The sequence below is a fragment of the Phyllostomus hastatus genome, unplaced genomic scaffold (genome assembly GCF_019186645.2).
Source record: "Phyllostomus hastatus isolate PE091 unplaced genomic scaffold, TTU_PhHast_1.1 phas_contig_29, whole genome shotgun sequence".
Taxonomy (NCBI): Eukaryota; Metazoa; Chordata; class Mammalia; order Chiroptera; family Phyllostomidae; genus Phyllostomus; species Phyllostomus hastatus.
Genome location: NW_025333835.1, coordinates 14,808,631 through 14,820,478, shown reverse-complemented (window position 1 = coordinate 14,820,478; position 11,848 = coordinate 14,808,631). Strand labels below are relative to the sequence as shown.

At 34.6% G+C, this 11,848-nt stretch overlaps 1 pseudogene; it reads right to left on the bottom strand.

Annotated features, from left to right (window-relative positions):
• Positions 1–214: 214 nt before the first annotated feature.
• Positions 215–11,848, bottom strand: part of LOC123818692 — a 28,925-nt pseudogene continuing 17,291 nt past the window's right edge.

Sequence of the window (11,848 nt, the reverse complement as noted above, 5' to 3'; positions counted from 1 at the left end):
AATTAACCTGTCATAATAATAAATCAATGAAAACATGGCCATTTCAGGACATAAAACAATAATAACTAGACTTGATATGAGCAATACAGCTTCAATTGGGTTTTAAAGATCACCTATGTATTTTTTCAATATACAGTTCTTATTTCATCTTTAAAATACTACAAATAAGTCTGAAGAATCATCTAGCATCTTGCTGTTTCTGTAGCTGGACAAATTAGGTCTCTTCGGCTTGCTGAATTGTTCATTTTTCAGAGATACAGATACCACCCCCAAATTTTCTATACCTTTGTTTTTAACTGTTATAGCTTGCTGAATCAAAACAGCTGAATTTGATATAAATTTAATGTCATTTCCTTTGAGAATCAACTCATCTTTCTGGGCTTGGTGTAGTGAATAATCAATGACAGATCTCATCTGAAGCCTGTGGATGTATTTTTCAGCCAAGAAATTTCTGATTTTGATAAGAGAACAATTCTCCTGATCTACAACATTGGTGGGGAAGTAAGTAAACACAGACCTCATCCTGTGAGGGAAACCCAGTGTGACACCCGTGATCACGGCCAGTACATGATGGCCGAGTGTGAAAGGCAGCCACTTCCTTCCTATTTCCCCACCAATTGTCAACCCAGAGCTGTTTCTTTTCTTTCCAAAGAGACTGAGTGTTACACTGATGTGATTGAAGTCCCTCCACGGGGTGCGCCTAAGGCCCTTCACAATAACTGAGTGTCCTTTCAGAGTGATGCTGACATTTTCTGGAATGTCAACAGCCTGATTGCTGAGAATGCTCTTTATCCTCTCAGTAGATGGGGATAAAAGAGCTAGAGATCAGCTTTCTCAACAGCCTCATACTACAAACCAGGAAATTGAGATAGTAAGGTCAGAGAGCTCATGTATGGCATACTCTGGAATCCATGTTCTCAAATGTCTCCTTAATTACTACATGTCTTTTACCAGTAATATTTATCCTCCTCTGACTGACCCCCACCCCTCTGCCTGGTGAGATTTTTTCATTATCCAACACTCAAAGTGTCTGAGGCACGGGCATTCCCATTACCATGCCATCTCCACTTACTGCTGTCATTACTTTTGTCCTTGTCATGTATCTCTATACCCAAAATTCTCATATAAAAATATTTAAGCCTGTTGCAATCAATTTTTAAAATCTGTCGCTAATTGTGGAGCCTGCTTGGATAATAACAGCATCTTATTAAGAACTGAATCTGTGTGCTTGACTGAACTTCTGTCACAGAGAGGCACACAAGAAATGCTCCTTGGCGACTGAAACAGGAACATACATAACAAGCGTGATGACTTAAATACAAAAATCCATTCTGCACTGGACAAGAAGAGCTTCTGATTAAATGACATAAGACGCAGGAGAGACAGTAAAAGGGTGTGCCCGGATTAAGTACCACTGCTGTTCTTTCACAGTCCTGTGTGATACATAAAACCTATTTTTTCCAGGGTTTCAAAAAAGGACAGCTTTCTTGGCAACAGGACAGGTATATATAGACCCCAAGTAGAAGAAAAGCAAAATCTCATTAGCATCTAGTTTCTGAACAAGCAATCAGCACTAGAAATAGGGAGCAAAATAACTTCAGCAATATAAAATCATCAACAAAGATTGAAATATGAGAAATCAGACATTGAGAATTCTATGCAGTTAGGCTATTACCCCTGCTGTACTAAAATGACCAGATAGGTAGAAAGTAGCATGGACACAGAAGTGCATTAGGGAGTAACATAGCATCAGGGAAAAAGGAGTCTGAGAGACCACAAGCAGAGCAATTTCCACTAGGCATACTTTTCTAAACTGTTACTGTACCTTCCTGTTGGTCCTATGGAATATCACCTTAGGAACTTCACACACATAGTGACATCATCCAGGGACACCATCTACAAATGCTCCCAGTTTGGGTGATCTTCCCCATCTCATCCTTTTTATGCTCATCTAAACTTTCACCACCATCCTTATACCAAATAGTTACAAAAACAGGCAAAGTTTTAGTCAAATGCAAAATATTATTCAGCTTTTATTATCATTGGGTTTCAGATTTATGCATGTCTTAGGAACAGAGACATTGTCATTTTTTGTTTTAGACTATATTTTTAAGGCATTTCAAAAGCAAACAGCATTAATACACAGACATAGTGTCTCACCCAGGAGAAGTGAATAGATTTGTTTGCTGTCCTGCACAATAAAGCAAATGTCTTCCTCTGGGACAAAGGTTGAGCAAGTTTGCTTGAAGACTATTAAAGGATGGTGATTCCCTAAGATCAAAGTTTCTTCAGCTGTGACACAGACCCACTGTATGTGCACAATTCACCTAGGTGCTCCAGGTTACCTCCATGGAACTTGGAGGGCAGGAGGAATGAAGGCAACTTGAAGTGCATGTTTCTTGCTATACAGTGTAATAAAGTCCTCTGTCTCTGACCTAGAAATCTCATGATTTCTTCCAGCATCTACTACATGGATGACTGACATAAGCTTCCAAGTAGGATAATGTTCCCATATCTTCACAATTCTTAACAATTATATATCCAACATAATTTCAGTGCTATGAATACAATGATGAGTGACCACTATGCCCATGCTCTAATGGAGTTTATATTTTATAGAAGGAGACAGACAAAAACCCATGTAAATAATAAAAAGCATGATAGCCACAGTTCCACATAAATGTTGTAATAGAAGTCAACAGAAAGCTACAAGAAAGAGTAATTATAGGTACAGAGGGTAGGATAGTGAGGGACATACATACAAAAAATATATGTATATGTATATTGCTTAAACACACACATATCACATGTATGTATTACCTATATACATGTTACATGCATGTGTAAAAGAACATGGAAATACAAGAGTGAACAAAATAAAATCCCTGCCATCAAGGAAGTTGCATTCCAATAGGAGGTAATGACAATTAGTAAATAAAAATATCACAGTGTTTTGAGAAATTATGCAACACAAGGGTGTGATAAGCCCTACAGGAGAAAAATGAGAGGGTCTCAGGGTAGAGGATGAAAAGAATTCTGTTTAGACAGTGTGGTTAGGGACAGCTTTTGCTGAGAGGACATCTGAGAAGAAACCTACGTGAAGGCACTGAGTGAGCCAGGCAGACCCTGGCATGATATTTGGCTCTTCCAGGCGGAAGGGAAAATGGAAAGGTCTTGGGTCATAGGGATCCAAAGAGTATGGTTTCATTTACATTAGTGTTTCTGCCTCTAATTCCTGACTGAGCTTTTCCTTTCCCTTCTCTCAAGAGTCTACATAAATAATTAAACGAATCCAGTCAGGCCCACCTTGTTAATCATGTGTTCATCCTAGCAGGGGGTCTGGCATAGATCTGGATCTCAATAATCAGTGGCTCCCAAATTAACACCTCTTTTCTCTGGCAAAAGCAGCATTTTCTTTAAGAAAGGAACACTTGCACAGAATACTGTTTGTTTAAACTGAGACTCACTCATACATAATTTATTTTTCCTGGCCTCTGTCCACCTTTCCGTGAGTTGCCTCTTCCCTTGACCTCTCAGGGGATTCAGCACATTCTTGATCAGCTGGATCTTTGCCACCTGCATACAAACTTGTCTCAACTTAGCCCATCCTGAAAAATGAGGACAGTTTTAAAACACCACTTGGCTCCAGTGTGCTTCTCCAGAAAGTGCCCTATTTTGTGCCATGCCCTTCAGAGCAAAGCTGTCAGAAGAGTTGTGTGTGGTCATTCCTTCCTCGTCTCCTACTTGTTCTTTATGAACATTGTCATGTGGCCTTCTCTCTCTTTTCCTAATCAGCATTGGAACGGGTTTGTCAATTTTATTACTCTTTTAAAAGAAGTAGTTTTGACTGTGTTTAATATGTCTTCTTAATTAATGTCTGCTCTTCTAATAATAAAAGCTAACTGCAAATTGCTGAGCAATATCCTGGTGCCCTGCATCTTTTATATATTTACTCATTCAGTCCTCACCACAACTCTGTGAGGCAGGCGCTATTACTATCCCTCATTCATTATAGATGAGGAAACATGGAGAGCTTAAGTTACTTTCAAGGTCAAAAACTGTTAAGAGAGAAAGCAGAGATTCACATGTAGTCAGTTTGGCTTTGAAGGCAATACCTCTTTATTAAGGCTTGCCCTCTACTTTCTTTGCATTTATTCTTCAGCTTTTGTTTTTTCACCTTTAAAGTTGTTTAAAGGTTGTTTAAAGTTGATGCTTAGGTCATTAAGTTGAGCCCTTTCCTTTTTTTTTCCCAAATAAAATCTCAGGCTATATATTCCCAACTGAGTTCCACTTCATTCACATGACACAAGGTTTTGTAATATCCATTTTGGTTTTCTCTTTGATCTACCAATTATTCAGAATGATATTGTTAAGTTTCTAAACTCATGGAGGTTTCCCAACTACACTGCTTATTGCTACATTTCTAACTTACAGAGCTACTGTCAGACAAGGCTGCTATTAAGATACTTATCTTGTAAAACTGTTTGTAATTTGCTTTATAGCATAGAATGAAATACATTTTCATAAATGTTCAAGTATGTTTGAGGTTGTTGAATCTTCACTGTTGGTTGCAGTGCTTCATTATCTTTAGTTTATTGATTGTGCTGTTCAAATCTCCTGGGGCCTGATTGACTTACCAATTATGGTGGTGGTTAAGTAAAATATTCAAATAAAGGTACATATTTTCTATTACATTTATATTCTATGTTTTTGAAATTATTTTATGAAGTGTATATAAGTAAACAGTTTTTATGTAATCTAGATTAAATTTTTTATCATCATGCACTTTGCCTTTAATATTTTTTCCATTACAGACTATTTTGTCTGATGTTAACATAATTGCATGGGGTGGGTTTTTTTTATTATTACTTTCCTAGTTTTTAAAATGTTTACTCTTCTTTTAAATATTTTATTTATTTATTTTTAGAGAGGGAAGGGAGGGAGAAAGAGAGAGAGAAGCATCAATGTATGGTTGCTGGGGGCCGTGGCCTGCAACCCAGGCATGTGCCCTGACTGGGAATCGAACCTGCAATGCTTTGGTTCACCGCCTGCACTCAATCCACTGAGCTGTGCTAGCCAGGGCTAGATTTTTACTCTGAAATTGTATTTTCATGATTATATTTACCATATTATTTTATGCTTTTATTTATCTCAGGTTTTGTGTTTATAGATGCCAAGACTTTAATATATAATTGTGGATTAATAAGCAAATGAGTAAACAAACCTTAACAACTAAAAAAAAGAAACTCAATAACAATGACATTTTTGACATTTTTGGATTTCAAAAGTAAGTAAAATTTTGCACATACTCCCATAGATCAGTAAGACATATAAAGCTAGCTTAAAAAGTTTTTGCTACCATCGATATAAAATCATACCACATTTTCATATAAGAAAACTTTATATTAAAAATATAGTAAAGGAATAATCTCAAATTAAAGTATTAATTTGAGTTAATCTACCTTTATGAAAACTTCATTAATTTATCTCCCTTGTTGCCATGTTGTCTCTGTTGAGAGAAAATTTTATCATAGAATCTGCAATTACACATAGTAATGGGCAAACAAGAATTAAGAGTATGTGTTTTAACATCCATTCTCTGGCCTGGTAATTCCCAAAATACTTAACCAAATACTTCTTTCACTCATTCTATGAATAGTCAAATGAGACTGAATAATAATTGATACACAGTAACTTAGATTTAATTTTTGTTATAATTCCTTCATCTTAAAAATCATGTACTTTCTTAATTTCCCAAAGAAATGTTACTCATATATTAACTAAGGAACCATGGGCAAAACTCTAAAATGAACACAGAAAATGGTGAGGGAGGAAAGAGCTGATGATAGAACAGTCAGATAGGCACAGGGACCACCACATGTGAAAGTTGATTTGATATCTATAATGGAACATTATTCTGCTGAAAGGAATTGAAAGTGTTTATGACCCACGCTGAATTTCCTCTTTAGCTTCTTCATGAATATGTCCTTGACTGAGGTGTCCATTACATCAATCCATGAATTTGAATCAGAATACATGGTTCACCCAGCACACATGCAAACAACTGAGAATAGGACCAAGCAGTTGTTTGATGTAAAGGTAAAGAACCACACTATTGGTAGCTGTTTGCTTTCTTTTGTCATGTTTCTTTCCATTCTGTGCTGATTAAATTATCTCCAAATCAGAATTAACCCAATTCTGATATAAACCATACAAAGATATAAACCACAGACCCAGTTTAGCTCAAATGCCTCATTATTCCTTAAGTAGCACATTTTCCAGAAATATAAAGGTCACATGACAAAGACTTGTACTATTTTTAAAAGAGTGTTTACAATATTCTAATTGAAACAACTAACTGCTAATTGTGTAATAATTGAGATAATTTTGTATTATATGTGGTATACAAAGGCTATGAGTTGGACTTACACTTCCTCTGTGCAATATATTAGGTCAAAAGATACTAACTCTAAGAGGTTTCTGCTCAGACGATTCCTAAGCATAATTGACAAAGATGCAATATCTTAATTTATTTTATACTTTGCATATTTGTAAAAAATGTTGAAGGCAAATTTGTCTGGTGGTAAAAACATCTTTTTGAGTTTTGTTTCTGGTCTCTGAGAGAGATCTAATAGACAGAAATGAAATGGAATCCATTATTATGACACTTTTGCATTTTTCAGCTTTATTTGCATAAGTAGACACAAACTGTATGCACTTTTTAAAAAAGATATATAGCAAGTCTTGCAAATATTTTTCATTCATTCAGTGAAAAACTATTTTCAAGCACAATTAACAATACTGAAGATAATTCAATAAATGAGATTAAGTGCTACCTTCATAAAACTTAAAATCATCTGGCTTCCCTAATTCAAGAATATTTTGCAACAGATTATAAAATAACAGCCATATGTAATGGAATCTATGCCTTAACAAAAACACAATGGAAAAAAATTTCTTCTAAATGCTTCTAGTACATCTAGTATGTCATTCATTAACTATGTGACAATGTCAAAAAATTTGCTAAAATTCTTTCATAAATATATTTTAGGCTATGCTCATAGAGGTTTTATTGGAAGCAGTAAGAACAAACTAAAAGAAAAAATGGCAGAACTTACAAAAGATTATGAAACAAAAGATTATGTTACAATATTAACTATCATTTGTAATTAAAAATATATTTAGTTAACACTCTGATACCATTTTTCTTCAGACTGTAGTAAAATTTTAAAACAGATTTACTTATCAGATACTAACAGAGATATGATCTATTGAATAGAACTTTAAAAATATGTTGATGGTTATCAAATAACTTACAAATAAAGTCTCCTCTGGAATATATATACTTGAGATAATTAACTAAATTTATAAATTTATCAGATTAATCTGACTCACTTTGCAAATTAGTAAAAACATGTTCTTTGTATTAGTCAGTCATTTGCTTCAATTATCCACTCCATTGCACAGAACAAAATTATAGAATTTTTATCCAAGCTTCAATATGAAATTTTGTACAGATTTAAAAATAATAACAAGGAAAGATGTTAGTTCTTCCTGGAATGCTTGGTAAAATTCACCTGTGAAGCCATCCGATCCAGGGCTTGTTTATTGGGAGCTTTTTAATCATTGTTTCATTTTTCACTAGTGTAATCTGTCTATTCAGATTTTCTCTTTTTTATTTAGTTTTGGAAGATTGTATGAACTAATGCCTCTCCTTTTGCAAACTTTTCCAAAAATTCCAGAGGAAAGAATGCTGCCAAGCTCATTTTTCAAGGCCAGCATTATCTTAATTCTGAAACCAGATAAAGACACCTACAAAGACAGAAAATTACAGGCCAATATCCCTGATGAACATTTTGATAAAATCCTCAACAAAATATTAGCAAGCCAAATATAGCAATACATCAAAAAGATCACACACCATGATCAAGCGGGATTTATTCTGAGAATGCAAAGTTGGTACAACAGGCACTAATCAAAAAATGTGATCCACCACATAAACAAAATGAAGGATAAAAACCACATGATCATATCAATAGATGCAGAAAAAACACTTGATAGAAACCAGCATACATTTATGATAGAAACCTCCAGCAAAGTGGGATTAGAGGGAGCATACCTAAACATAATAAAGGCCATATATGACAAACTCACTTCCAGCACCATACTCAATGGGCAAAAACTATAAGATCGGGAAAAAGACATGGGTATCTACTCTCACCTCTCTTATTCAACATAGTACTGGGAGTCCTCACCATAGCAATCAGAAAAGAAGAAGAAATAAAAGGCATCCAGACTGGGAAAGAAGAAGTAAAGCTGTCTTTGTTTTCAGATGACACGATACTATACATAGAGAACCCTAAAGATTCCACCAAGAAACTACTAGCACTGATAAATGAATTGAGCAAAGAAGCAGGATACAAAGTTAACATCCAGAAATCAGCTGCATTTTTATATGCCAATAGTGAACTAACAGAAAGGGAAATTAAGAAAACAATTCCATTCACAATTGCTTCAAAAAGAAAAAAATACTTAGGAATAAATCTAATCAAGGATGTAAAAGACCTGTTCTCAAAAAAATTATAAGATACTGAAGAAAGAAACTGAAGAAGAAATAAATAAGTGGAAGCACATACCATGTTCATGGATAATTAACATCAGTAAAATGTCCATGTTACCCAAAGCAATCTATAAATTCAACACAATTCCCATCAAGATTCCAATGACATATTTCACAGAACTAGAACAAATATTTCAAAAATTTATAGGAACCACAAAAGAACCTGCATAGCAATGGCGATCCTGAGAAAGAAGAACAAAGTTGGAGGAATCACTCTCTCTAATATCAAACTACACTATAAGGCCATAGAAATCAAAACAACATGGTTCTGGAATAAGACATATGGACCAATGGAACAGAATAGACAGCCCAGAAATAAACACACACCTCTGTAGTCAATTAACATTTAACAGATGAACAAGCACATACCATGGGCCAAAGATAGTTTATTCAATAAAAAGGTGTTGAGAAAATTGGACAGAAACATGCAGAAAAATGAAACTAGACCACCTTCTTATACCACACACAGGAATAAATTCAAAATGGTTTAAAGACTTAAATATTAGACCCAAAACCATACAAACCCTAGAAGAAAACATAGGTAGTAAAATTATGAACATTGCTTATAGCAGTATTTTATCTGATATATCTCCCTAGGCAAGAGACAAAAGAAAACATAAACAAATGGTACCACATCAAACTAAAAATTTTTACACAGCAAAGAAAATCAACAAAATAAGAAGACAACCCATGGAATGAGAGAACATATTTACCAATATAACTGATAAGGGGTTAATATCCAAAATTTATAAAGAATTTACAAATCTCAACACCAAAAAAAATCCAAACAGCCCAATTAAAAAATAGGCAAAGGACCTAAATAGGCACTTCTCCAAAGAGGGCATACAGATGGACAATAGACATACGAAAAGATGCTCAAAGTCACTACTCATCAGAAAAATGCAAATACAAATCACAATGAGATATCATCTCATACCTGTCAGAATGGCCACCATCAATAAATAAAAAAACAGTAAGTTCTGGCAAAGGTACAGAGAAAGGGGGACACTTTTGCACTGTTGGAAGGAATGTAGACTGGTGCAGCCACTGTGGAAAGCAATATGGAAATGCCTCAAAAAATTAAAAATGGATCTGCCTTTTGACCCAGCACTCCCACTTTTGGGAATATTAGAAGAAATCCAAAGCACTATTCAAAAGCACATAAGCACTCCCATGTTCATTGCAGCATTATTTACAATCATGAAGATGTGAAAGCAGCTTAAGTGTCCATCAGTAGATAAGTGGATAAAACAACTATGGGGCATTTACACAATGGAATACTACTTAGACATAAAAAAAAAGAAAATTTTGCCTGTTGCAACAGCATGGATGGACCTGGAGAACATTATGCTAAGTGAAATAAGCCAGTTAGAAAAAAACAAATACCATATGATTTCACTTATATGTGGAATCTAATGAACAAACTGAACTAACAAGCCCAATAGAGACAGACTCATAGATGGAGAGCAGATGGCAGTTACAGGGAGAGTTGGGGGTGGGAGAATCAAGCAAAAAGGGAAAAGAACACATGGACACCAGTGTGTAGGTTGTAGGGGAGAGGGAGGTATGAGGAATTTAAATGGTAATGGAAAAATACATTCAAAATTTAAAAATTATAAAAATAATAACAAAATAAATTTATTACTTTAATAGGTCCATACTTAAATTCTTAAGGTCTCTACATCTATAGGTAGGTGGAATGTTTAAGGCATCAGAACATGTATAATTAAAAAAACAATTATCTGAAAGTTTTAGATGGCATGCTTGTAAATTATTTCTTAGCTAACTCTTTCCTAACATTTCAAGGACAGATTAATTGAAGGATTTACTAAAAGCAGGTGGGTTTCCAGAAATGTCAGAAAAATATCCTTTATGTGTTTGCCTACTAAGATAGTACATACTAAATTCCAGACAGAGCATGTCACCCTTCTTATAATTTGGTCTGAATCTGTTTAATTGTCCCTTATTTTAAGTATTTTGGAATTGGATTATATGCATTGAATATGAAGTCTGTGCTGTTTAATACTATGTCACTTCATTATCATCACATTGAAATAATAATATAGTACCATTGTTATATACTGTATATGACCCAATTACACAGCATTAAAATAACAGTACAAAATTCATAAACCTGGTTAGCTGCACTCACGTTATTCCTGCTGCTGTGCTGATTCCTCCTAGTGTGACCCTTGGGTCCATGGGGATTTGTAAACATTCCCCTGGAAGTCCAAGAGATTTTCCATAATACATACATTTACAATTTGTATTTCATTTTCCAGGACAACATGTTTTGTGGACCATTTGTTTGGTTCTTATATCTGAGTACCACACACAATTTCCTGACTTGCCAGTTTAACTGCTTATAGTGTGTTACACTATTGTGCTGTAGATGTATTTCTGTTATCTCAAATATAGCAACTTCCAGGAAGAAACACTAGAGCTTGTTAAAGCTGTGACTGACAAGTAATTTTATTTAAACTATAATTAGCATTATCCAGAAGCTCATTCGGGACAATAACTATTACAGAACATCAGGACCTTGGTCATGCTTCAGATACTGTGCAAGAATACTGTAAGAAATGCATGTGAGCACAGTTCAGTTTTGAGAAAGACCAATGCATGCTATTTAAATGTTTAACCATTCTTTTTTATTTCTTACATGAAAACGAATGCACTGAAAACTATAATAAAAGATGTTGTAATATGTTCTTAAAAATTACACATGAAAAAATTACTAAAACATTTATATAACCATGCATGTATCCCTAATAAGAAATGGCTATCATTTAAGTATAAAATTTCTTCATAACTAAAGGACTGCAAAGATTTGCACAGTTATGTCATTAACATGGAGAAAAAAGAATACTAATACTTCATTTTGAAGATGTGAGTTATTCACAATGTGTGATTTTACTAAATGAATACATGGATTATTTCTCAACCTTCTGCATTGACAGACTGCATAGAAACAACTGAATGGAAGTTTGGAAGTTCTGATTAATTTTGCTGCAATTAAGGACCAAGCAGAGACCAGATAATACATTCAGCTGAGAGTTTTTAAAGACTTTTTAATAAAGAGACTATTTGCAGAAGTGGTAGCAGGATTGAAGGAACCAACAGGCAATACCAAGTCATCACAACAGCAGGAAGACAATCTGGCATGTAGGTCCCATGGGCAGGTACAAGAAACTGTGTTACTAGAATTTTGGTAAGAGCAGGAACCTT